The sequence below is a fragment of the Triticum aestivum genome, chromosome 6A, assembly GCF_018294505.1.
Source record: "Triticum aestivum cultivar Chinese Spring chromosome 6A, IWGSC CS RefSeq v2.1, whole genome shotgun sequence".
NCBI lineage: Eukaryota > Viridiplantae > Streptophyta > Magnoliopsida > Poales > Poaceae > Triticum > Triticum aestivum.
This window is the reverse complement of record NC_057809.1, coordinates 93,517,944-93,527,509: the sequence shown is the minus strand read 5'-3', so window position 1 is coordinate 93,527,509 and position 9,566 is coordinate 93,517,944.

Below are 9,566 nucleotides of genomic sequence, written 5' to 3'. Positions count from 1 at the left end.
TATCTATTTTATAGTAAATATAAACCCAAATCAAATAGCTAGTGATTTAATTCAAAGGCCTAAGAATAATTATTTCTGTGATTCCAAAAATATTGGTTTGAGTTATAGCTCTTGCCAATATTTTCAGAGGTTAGTCGGAACATTTTGTTGGGCTCATTTGAAATATTTTAATGTTGATCATTTTTAAAAGATTTCTGAGGCTTGAGAAACCCCTCAATTCAATTTCCTTGAAATTAAGATGATGCATGGATGCATATGCAATGACAAGCAAAGGCCAAAGCTAGGGTTGTGACAACTCACACCCACTAACAAGGATCTCGTCCCGAGATTCAAGATGTGAGGTAAGAAGACAAAGGGGACACAAATCTTCATGATCCAATTGCCCTTCTCGGAGATGTTGATTCATTGCATCACCTTGATCTCGACGTCTTGCTTTGAGAACCACAACTAACATGACAATGAGAGGAAAGGAAAACTCTAGAAGGATTGATCTTATCGAAGATCGAACAACTCATGATCAACTTGTGGAGCGAGACGCTGAAACAACTCTCGAGATGAGACACGAAGCATACATCGAGAGGAATGGAGTGAAACACATGAAAAGGTTCACTAGGTAGGCAACAATTCCACACCTAAGAGGGTGGTGGTCGGTTGCCAACGTAGCGAGGAATGGAGTTGCCATGTCACCAAAACGAGACATCTTGGAGGAGGGTGATCCGTAGAATCATCCCTTCAGTGGCAAAAAGAATTACTTTTGATCCAGAGATCAATAAAATTCTCTATACCAGCCTAGGGAAAATCTCGAGCAATCGTTTGGCGGAGTAAGTAGGGATGGCATACCGAGACTAGAATGGATGATGTGGACTACCATGTTGAAGACAACGCAATGGATGATTTTTGCTTATCACCGGAAATGGAAGGGACCCATGGTAAGTCCACTTTCGAAGATGATCCTGAACAACAACTACTGAGGTGCAAGCTGGGAACAAAATGCAAATGTTGGGAATGATTATGGTAACTGGGGAAGAACTCAACAGTCGAGAGTGAGTCCACTGTTTGAAAAGGTTATGACATAACCGAGGAAGCTGGAAGCAAATCCCAGTTAATGCCAACGGTAAAACCTAGTGCTTGCGCGTGCTCTCAAGAACTTGAGCATCTCCATATTCATCAAGGTTTTACCAATATCCCTGTCAAGGATCCTGGCAACACAACATACCACCATGATGAATGGTGATGGATGATGCAGATGCAAAGGAAGATAACACTTTCTCAGATTTCACCTTAGCGAGGCCAAGGGAACAAAATCTGGATGATCGACCGAGAGACATATAGCACTCTGCTTCTAATGTTCTCCTTGATGTGCTAGTGTATCCCATTCATAGATATGGTTTGATATATAGAACATCAGGTAAAAGTTCGGACTTCAGGAGCACAAGAATCCGTAAGTATTAACTACGGAGGTAAATCCTACGAAAACATCATGGGGAGGTGGCCAACTATCTTCAATCGGGATACTACAATAATAGGTCTTCCGGCTGGATGTGTTGGCCATGACATCCACTTTATCGGTTATCGAGGGACCAATATTATAGTTCTTGGAAAATGCTCCAACGATCATATCTGCCTGAGATTCAGATCTGGTTGGTGTCAGGATATTCCAGACTCATCAAGTCTAGAAAGGAAGTGAAAGTTTGCAACACAAATCAACGAGACGACGTTGCGAGATTCTCGGGGAATGAACTGCGATAGCAAGCTCCAAAACATGAGCTGGTTCTGCTACAACATGTGAACACATTGTCCAGACAAGTATGACCACATAGTAGTCTTATAATAAAACACTACCGAGTTTTGGTGGGGAACCATCATTGAGGATATCGAAATCTTGTGAATGACCTAGGATAGCACAACAACTCCTTTTCCTGGAACAGGTCAATCAGTGGCTTAGTGTGCTAGGAACACATATGGAGTGGAGGTAATTAATCTACCAAACCATAGAATACTTCGCACATATGCATGACTGATTTGGGATGATTCCATGGGAAACAAAACAATCCTTTCTCAAATTCATGGCGGCAACTTACACCTAATGCACGTGAACTTAGAGAAAGTCACTTCTTTCACCCAAACATATACCTCATGAGCTGAACACGAAGGCAATGATTGCAAAAGTTCCAACACTAGCTCAATGTTCAACATGAATCGAGGAGACAAGATGCTGCTGATGGGATCAACAGCAACTCATCGGAATTTCCATATCACTCGAATTCCACCATTATATGAACAATGTGATAGTATTGGTCAGACCAAAGGATGTAATGGTGTATGCTCGAGGAACAACCACGAGTAAGACAACATTATGAATATCGTTGGTTCTAACTTGATTTGACGATAGCCAACACTCAAATCAAGGATTGGACAAGATGATAGATTCAACAACCGATCACGAGGAACAATCGATGAAGGTATCATCTCTCATCAACACACACACACAAGATATCCCCTTTGGAGTGAACTAAGTGGATTAAGCTTTTTTCTCCCAACTCTCCAAGTTGCTATTTAGCTTGACCAACTAGCTCAGGGGTATCCAACACAGATTCTTGGAGAAGGAGTGGTTTACAAGAAACCAACTTGATCACGAACTCAACATAGCGGTCAGGTGACAACCTGGTAACACTTCCGAGAAGATATTCGGAAATTCATGAACCACCGATATGTTACGAAGCTCGAGAACAATCTTGCTTTGCGAGGCAAGACGATGTGACCAATAGAGCAAAGGTTTGACACAATCCTAACTCATTGATCGAATAGTGCACCAGAAATAAGGACAAGGTAGCACGATCAATCCTAGAATAGTGATTCGATAACCAACACGCTAAGAATGATAATAATGTCCATAACTACCAAGCAACACGGTTGCTAGGAGTATTGATTTCACACATCATGGTTCACTCGTCGGCATTCCGGTTACAATAACACAGAACCGAGGAATGAAAAATGATGGCAAGAAGTATTACTGCGTCAAGAATTCATAAGAGGTGGTGCAATTCTCATGACACTCCTGACATAAAGATGGTAACACTCCAAGGTAGAGCAAAGCAAAAGCTGGATTGGCATTTTGATCTGCGGAATACAATTGTTTTGACCCAATCCTAGATATGGATGAGGTTCTGGAGTTTGTTTCTCCTAGTCATGCTGAACCAGAACGGCTGGACGGACCACAAGAATAATAGCCATCGATGAACATGATTGTAGACATACTCTTGACTATCGAATGATAGACAATGGTCGGAATACAGGTGAAGAGTAACAACTCAAGGAACATATACCATTTTGAGTTGTGGATGCATAGATTAGTATGTCGAACTGAGTCCAACAGGTTTCTTCTGGATAACCCATGCGGAGAGATAGAATTGGCAGGGTCACAATATAGAATGAAGAACTCATCAAGAGCACTCTGGTTGTGATCTTTTGGTTCAAAAGAACTTCTGCCATATTGGCTCATGGTATTGGAAGAACTATATACCATGGGCCTCGAGGACTATCACAAGGTTACTAATATCTTAAGGGAACTAGCAAATACTAACAACATGAAGTAGGGTGAATCTCGGGTTCAAAATGCAAGATTAGAATGCCTACTACTAAGTGGCATCACGGGATGCTTTCGAGAATGGTGGCCAGATTCATCACACTGGGAACACAAAACATTGCTAGATTACAAGGTGACTCTCTAGGACACCTAGGGTCATAATAATAGCTCCAACATATATGTCGAGGCAGCAGAGTACCTCAACTCTCTGGCTAGTGTGCTTATTCTGACCAAAAGTACATCGGGAACGGAGGAAGGATTTGCAAATGCATCAGATTGTTTAGAAACCTGGAATGACTCGGACAGCATAACGACTGTAAATGCTCAAAATGATTTGAGACATCCTGCAAAAATGGTGGCATAACCACTCAATATCACAATATGAAGGTTCTAAGGCCGGCTATGAACATATGGAGGTAGTAGGAACTGAACTGAGGGTTGAACTCAACAATCCTAGGCAACTACGGTTTCGTAACACGTCATCCTGAGAGATAGAAGAGAAGCCTAGTTCTTAACCCCGTAGAAAAGATAGGATGACTCAGATCAGAAGGTCATGAGGATAAGGAGTAAAAAGAGGCTTACGTTCGCATCCACAATCAATTCCCTTATATAACTAAAGCATTTCTAGACACGACTTCGACCAGTTTGGCTTGGTAATCCTACAGGCAGTCAGGCCCTGATACCAACACTGTCAGGACCCCGATTCTAAGTCACACTGATCTAGCCTGTAACACCTCATATTACTTTGCGGCCTCACGCACGGTATTCCCACGGGGGTCGCCTTACCATGGCCCGAGACAGTTTGCGCCTTTTGGCTCACGTATATGATAGTGTCGCTAGCATCCATATGACAGAGAACCCGGGCCGACATGACTAGTCGTGAACCCAAAGTGGCACTAACTTACGAGAACAGGCATACATGAATCAACATCGAGCATGTCGGTCAACAGCTTTGACTCGGTGGCTATCCTGAACTACGACTGCAAGTAACTCTTTTGAGGTGGCGCACACGAGTCCACATATTCACCATATCAATACTCCACTATGGATCCGCTCCCGACTCCCTACGAGAAGGCCATCCATAGCACTCACGCTTATCTTGCGCATTTTAGAGTATCCACTTTCACTTGTCTATGAACTATGCAAGGGGTCCAAGTTTCCATATCCGAGGAATCCGGCTATTCGAATAGATAATGATAACCCTGCAGGGGTGTACTTCTTCACACACGCTCTCGCCACTTATCTCCCTGTACACGTCATGTATCTCGGCAACCTTCAAGCGGAAGCCAGGCGAGGGAGTCGGCCACGACCTGACTAACCAACAAGTTTCTAGTCCAGGTTTATCGCCTATTCGGGTTCCATCCGCAAGGAGATCTGGCCGGGGTGTCGCTCACGGCCCCAAACAATGTGTGCCAGGTTCCCAAGCCCACCATCCGGGTGCCACTTGGTACACCATGCCACTGTGCCTAGTCTGTCCCAAGCCCACCTGTACCGGGTGCCACTTGGTAGACTACTAACACTACCTACAAACACCAGAAACTAGTTGCAACTCCTGGACAGAGATCGAGTTGATTAATAAGCTGAGAGGGGCCGAGTTACCGAAACCCAATGTGTGGTAGTAACTATTCATGGATCACAAACACAGAACTCAGTTCCTGAGAACGGCTGTAATGAGACAACCCACCATGTACTCCAACATGGCCTCTCACCGCTACCTTTACCAAATCGTGTTCACACACTTAGCTCTCAACGGTAGGACATGTTCACCACGTTCCAATTCATTCCTGATGAATCAGACCTGACTCAACTGTAAGCAGTAGCAAGCCTGACAACAAGCATGAATGAGTAGGCACATCAGTGCTGAAACAACTCCTACTCATGCTAGTGGGTTTGATCTATTTACTGTGGCAATGACAGGTCATGCAGAGGAAAAGGGTTCAACTACCGCAACATGTAACAGTTGAATAGGTGTTGTCCTAATGCAGTAAAAGAGAGCAGGTGTCACACCCTAGCTAGTCCATGCATTAGAGTGTGCATCATGTTTATTTTTTATCAGAAACTTGAAATGGGGAAGACAGAACCCCCAGCACCCCTCTTGAAATCAACTAGGGTTTACTAAAAATAATTTCAAAGAACCTTAAATGCCCTTCTAAAATGTTCACCCTCTTTGCCTTGGGTTAGAACCTCTCGCAAAATAGGTGCACAATTTTCTAGGTCAACAAAAGGTCACTGGATTAAATCATATGTATGTTGCCTTTGGACATTTAAATGCTAATAAATATTTTAAATGTTCAAATAATTCTGGAATTAAGTCAGGGCTGTTAGGAATAATCCCAACAGAGCCCACAATTATTTTCAGGATTTTAGAAAGTGCTTAGGTATTTTAAATAAAGCCCTAAAGCTATAGAAAAAAATAGAAAAGAAAACAAACAAAAATAGAAAAACTTACCTGGCGCCACCTACCAGGCCAACCTGCGGTCCAGCCCAGCCACCCCGCCAGCGAGTAGCTTGGCTTGGCCAAGCAGGCAGGTGCTCGACGGCGAGCACTGCATGCGCGCCACGCAGCTGCCGCCGCCTCACCGCTCCCCTCGTCGACCTGTCGACGTGGGACGAACTCCCTTGCATCCCCCAACCTCACAGACACCGCACTTTCCCCCTGGTCCCTCTCCATCGCTCTTCCTCCGCCATGGCCGACGCTGCCGTGCTCGCGCCACCGTGAAACCGCGTCCACCGTCGTCCCCGTGTTGCACCATCGTGTCTATCCTCTCCGCCATCGTCGACTCCGTCGAGCAGCTGAGCCCCGAGCGCTCACACGCTCTGCAACGTCTTCTTCGACCTCATCTTCACCGAGCATCGTCGGAGATCCCTTTCGACGTTGCCGCCGCATCGACTCGTCCCTGACCGCGCCGTCTACCTCTACGTGATCGCCGTGAGCTGCTGCACCTCCCCATCCTCCCCGTTCTTCTTCTCGTGCACCACAATGAGCACACGAAGCTCACCCGCACGCGCCGCCGTGGAGCTCGTCACCGACGTGTCTCCGGCCAAACACCGGCCACGCCACCTAGTCTAAGTACTTCACTTCATCCCTAGGGGCACAACGCACCTCACCACACGCCTCGCCGTGCCCCGTAGCCTCGGGCTCACTTTCGCCCGACTCCGGCAACCGCAAGGCTCGTCGCCGGCGATGTTTCCGGCCACCCCGAGCCCAACCACCACCACCAAACGCCGCGGTTCGTTCCCAGCTACCCGTAGCTGCTCTCCGCGCATCAATTGGTGCCCTGTGGGCGATTTCCGCAGCGTGCCACCGCGTCTGGCCTCGCCGGCGGCTAAACGCCGGCAGGTTTTGACCCGCTGACCGGCGAGGTTGACCTGCTGACGTGGGTTGACCTCCCCCCTCTCTCTCACCGACATGCGGGCCCCGCCCGACTAATTACTCTGTTAGTGCTAACTAAATAGGTTAGTTAATTAGTACAGTCACTGACTAGTGGGCCCTGCCAGTCAATTAGGCTAACTAAACGTAGTTAGTGCACAGAGACACTGACCAGTGGACCCCACCAGTCTGGTTTGACCTGGCTGGCGCGTTTGACCTGCTGACGTCACCCTGACGCGTTGCTGACGCAGTAATTGATTTTCTAGATTTATTCTTATTCAGGAAATTCCAAAAAATAGTTCAAACTTCAAAAATTCATAGAAATTCAACCATAGCTCCAAATGAGATAAATTATATATGAAAAATTATCAGAAAAATTCAATCTATCCATCTGTAATGGTTTCATGCATGACAAAACAAGTTTACCTTGCTGTTTAAGCAGAATAAGGAAATGCACTATAAATGCCATGTTTAATGAGCTAATATTTGAATCGTTGATTCAAATGGGTTCATCCCTTCCTATTTTAGCTTGCATTAGGCCAAGACACAATGAAGGATCGAAAGTATGTCTAGAGGGGGGTGATTAAACTACTTGACCAAATAAAAACTTAACCTTTTCCCAATTTTAGTTCTTGGCAGATTTTAGCTATTTTAGGACAAGTCAAGCAGTCATCACACAATTCAAGCAAGCATGCAAAGAGTATATTGGCAGCGGAAAGTAAAGCATGCAACTTGCAAGAATGTAAAGGGAAGGGTTTGGAGAATTCAAACGCAATTGGAGACACGGATGTTTTTCCCGTGGTTCGGATAGGTGGTGCTATCCTACATCCACGTCGATGGAGACTTCAACCCACAAAGGGTAACGATTGCGAGAGTCCACGGAGGGCTCCACCCACAAAGGGTAATGGTTGCGCGAGTCCACACAGGGCTCCACCCACAAAGGGTCCACGAAGAAGCAACCACCCACAAAGGGTCCACAAAGAAGCAACCTTGTCTATCCCACCATGGCCATCGCCCACACACGACTTGCCTCACTAGCGGTAGATCTTCACTAAGTAGGCGATCTCCTTGCCCTTACAAACTCCTTGGTTCAACTCCACAATCTTGTCGGAGGCTCCCAAGTGACACCTAGCCAATCTAGGAGACACCACTCTCCAAGAAGTAACAAATGGTGTGTAGGTAATGAACTCCTTGCTCTTGTGCTTCAAATGATAGTCTCCCCAACACTCAACTCTCTCTCATAGGATTTGGATTTTGTGGAAAGAAGATTTGAGTGGAAAGCAACTTGGAGAGGCTAGAGATCAAGATTCATATGGTAGGAATGGAATATCTTGGTCTCAAAACATGAGTAGGTGGTTCTCTCTCAGAACATATGAGTTGGAATGGTGTATGTGTTCTGATGGCTCTCTCTTTGAATGAAGAGGGGGTGCAGGGGTATATATAGCCTCCACACAAACTCCAACCGTTACACACAGTTTTCCAATCTCGGTGGGACCGAATCAACAAACTCGGTCGGACCGAAAATGTAAACCTAGTGACCGTTAGAGATTTTCGGTGGGACTGACATGCAACTCGGTAGGACCGATATGGTTAGGGTTTTGGCATAACGTAATCTCGGTGAGACCGATTACACAAACTCGGTGAGACCGAATTTGGTAATTAGCTAACCAGAGAGTTGGTCAGGCAAACTCGGTGGGACCGATTTGCTCTTTCGGTGAGACCAAAAAGTTACAAAGGGGAAACACTGAATTTACATTGCAATCTCGATGGGACCGATTCGCTCTTTCGGTGAGACCGAAAAGTTACGAAAGGGAAACAGAGAGTTTGCAATCCCATCTCGGTGAGACCGAGATCCCTATCGGTAGAACCGAATTGCTAGGGTTTGGCAGTGGCTTATGACAAGTGAAACTCAGTGGCGCTGGATAGGAAGAATCGGTAGGACCGAGTTTGGCTTAGGGTTTAGGTCATATGTGGATATGGGAAAGTAGTTGAGGGTTTTGGAGCATATCACTAAGCACATGAAGCAAGAGGCTCATTAAGCAACACCTCATCCCTCCTTGATAGTATTGGCTTTTCCTAAAGACTCAATGTGATCTTGGATCACTAAAATATAAAATGAAGAGTCTTGAGCTTTTGAGCTTGAGCCAATCCTTTGTCCTTAGCATTTTGAGGGTTCCACTTTCACATCCATGACATGCCAATCATTGAGCTTTCCTGAAATAATCATCTTGGAATAGCATTAGCTCAATGAGCTATATGTTGTTATGAATTACCAAAACCACCTAGGGATAGTTGCACTTTCAATCTCCCCCTTTTTGGTAATTGATGACAACATATAGATCAAAGCTTCGACAAATGATAATAAGCATGAAATATATCGTCTCTTTGAGAAGTATGTGATAAGTAAGAGCTCCCCCTAAGTTTGTGCATATTTAAAATTTGCTTTGGACTGCAAATGCACAAGGAGTTAGAGTCATGGGTTACTCTTCCATGTCACATACATCTTGGTGGAGCGCTTAAAATGATAAGAATGAAATACATACACTCATCACCAAGAATAGTGAATGATCACATAAGATAGATAAGATAATAGCATTAAGCAAGCATTAA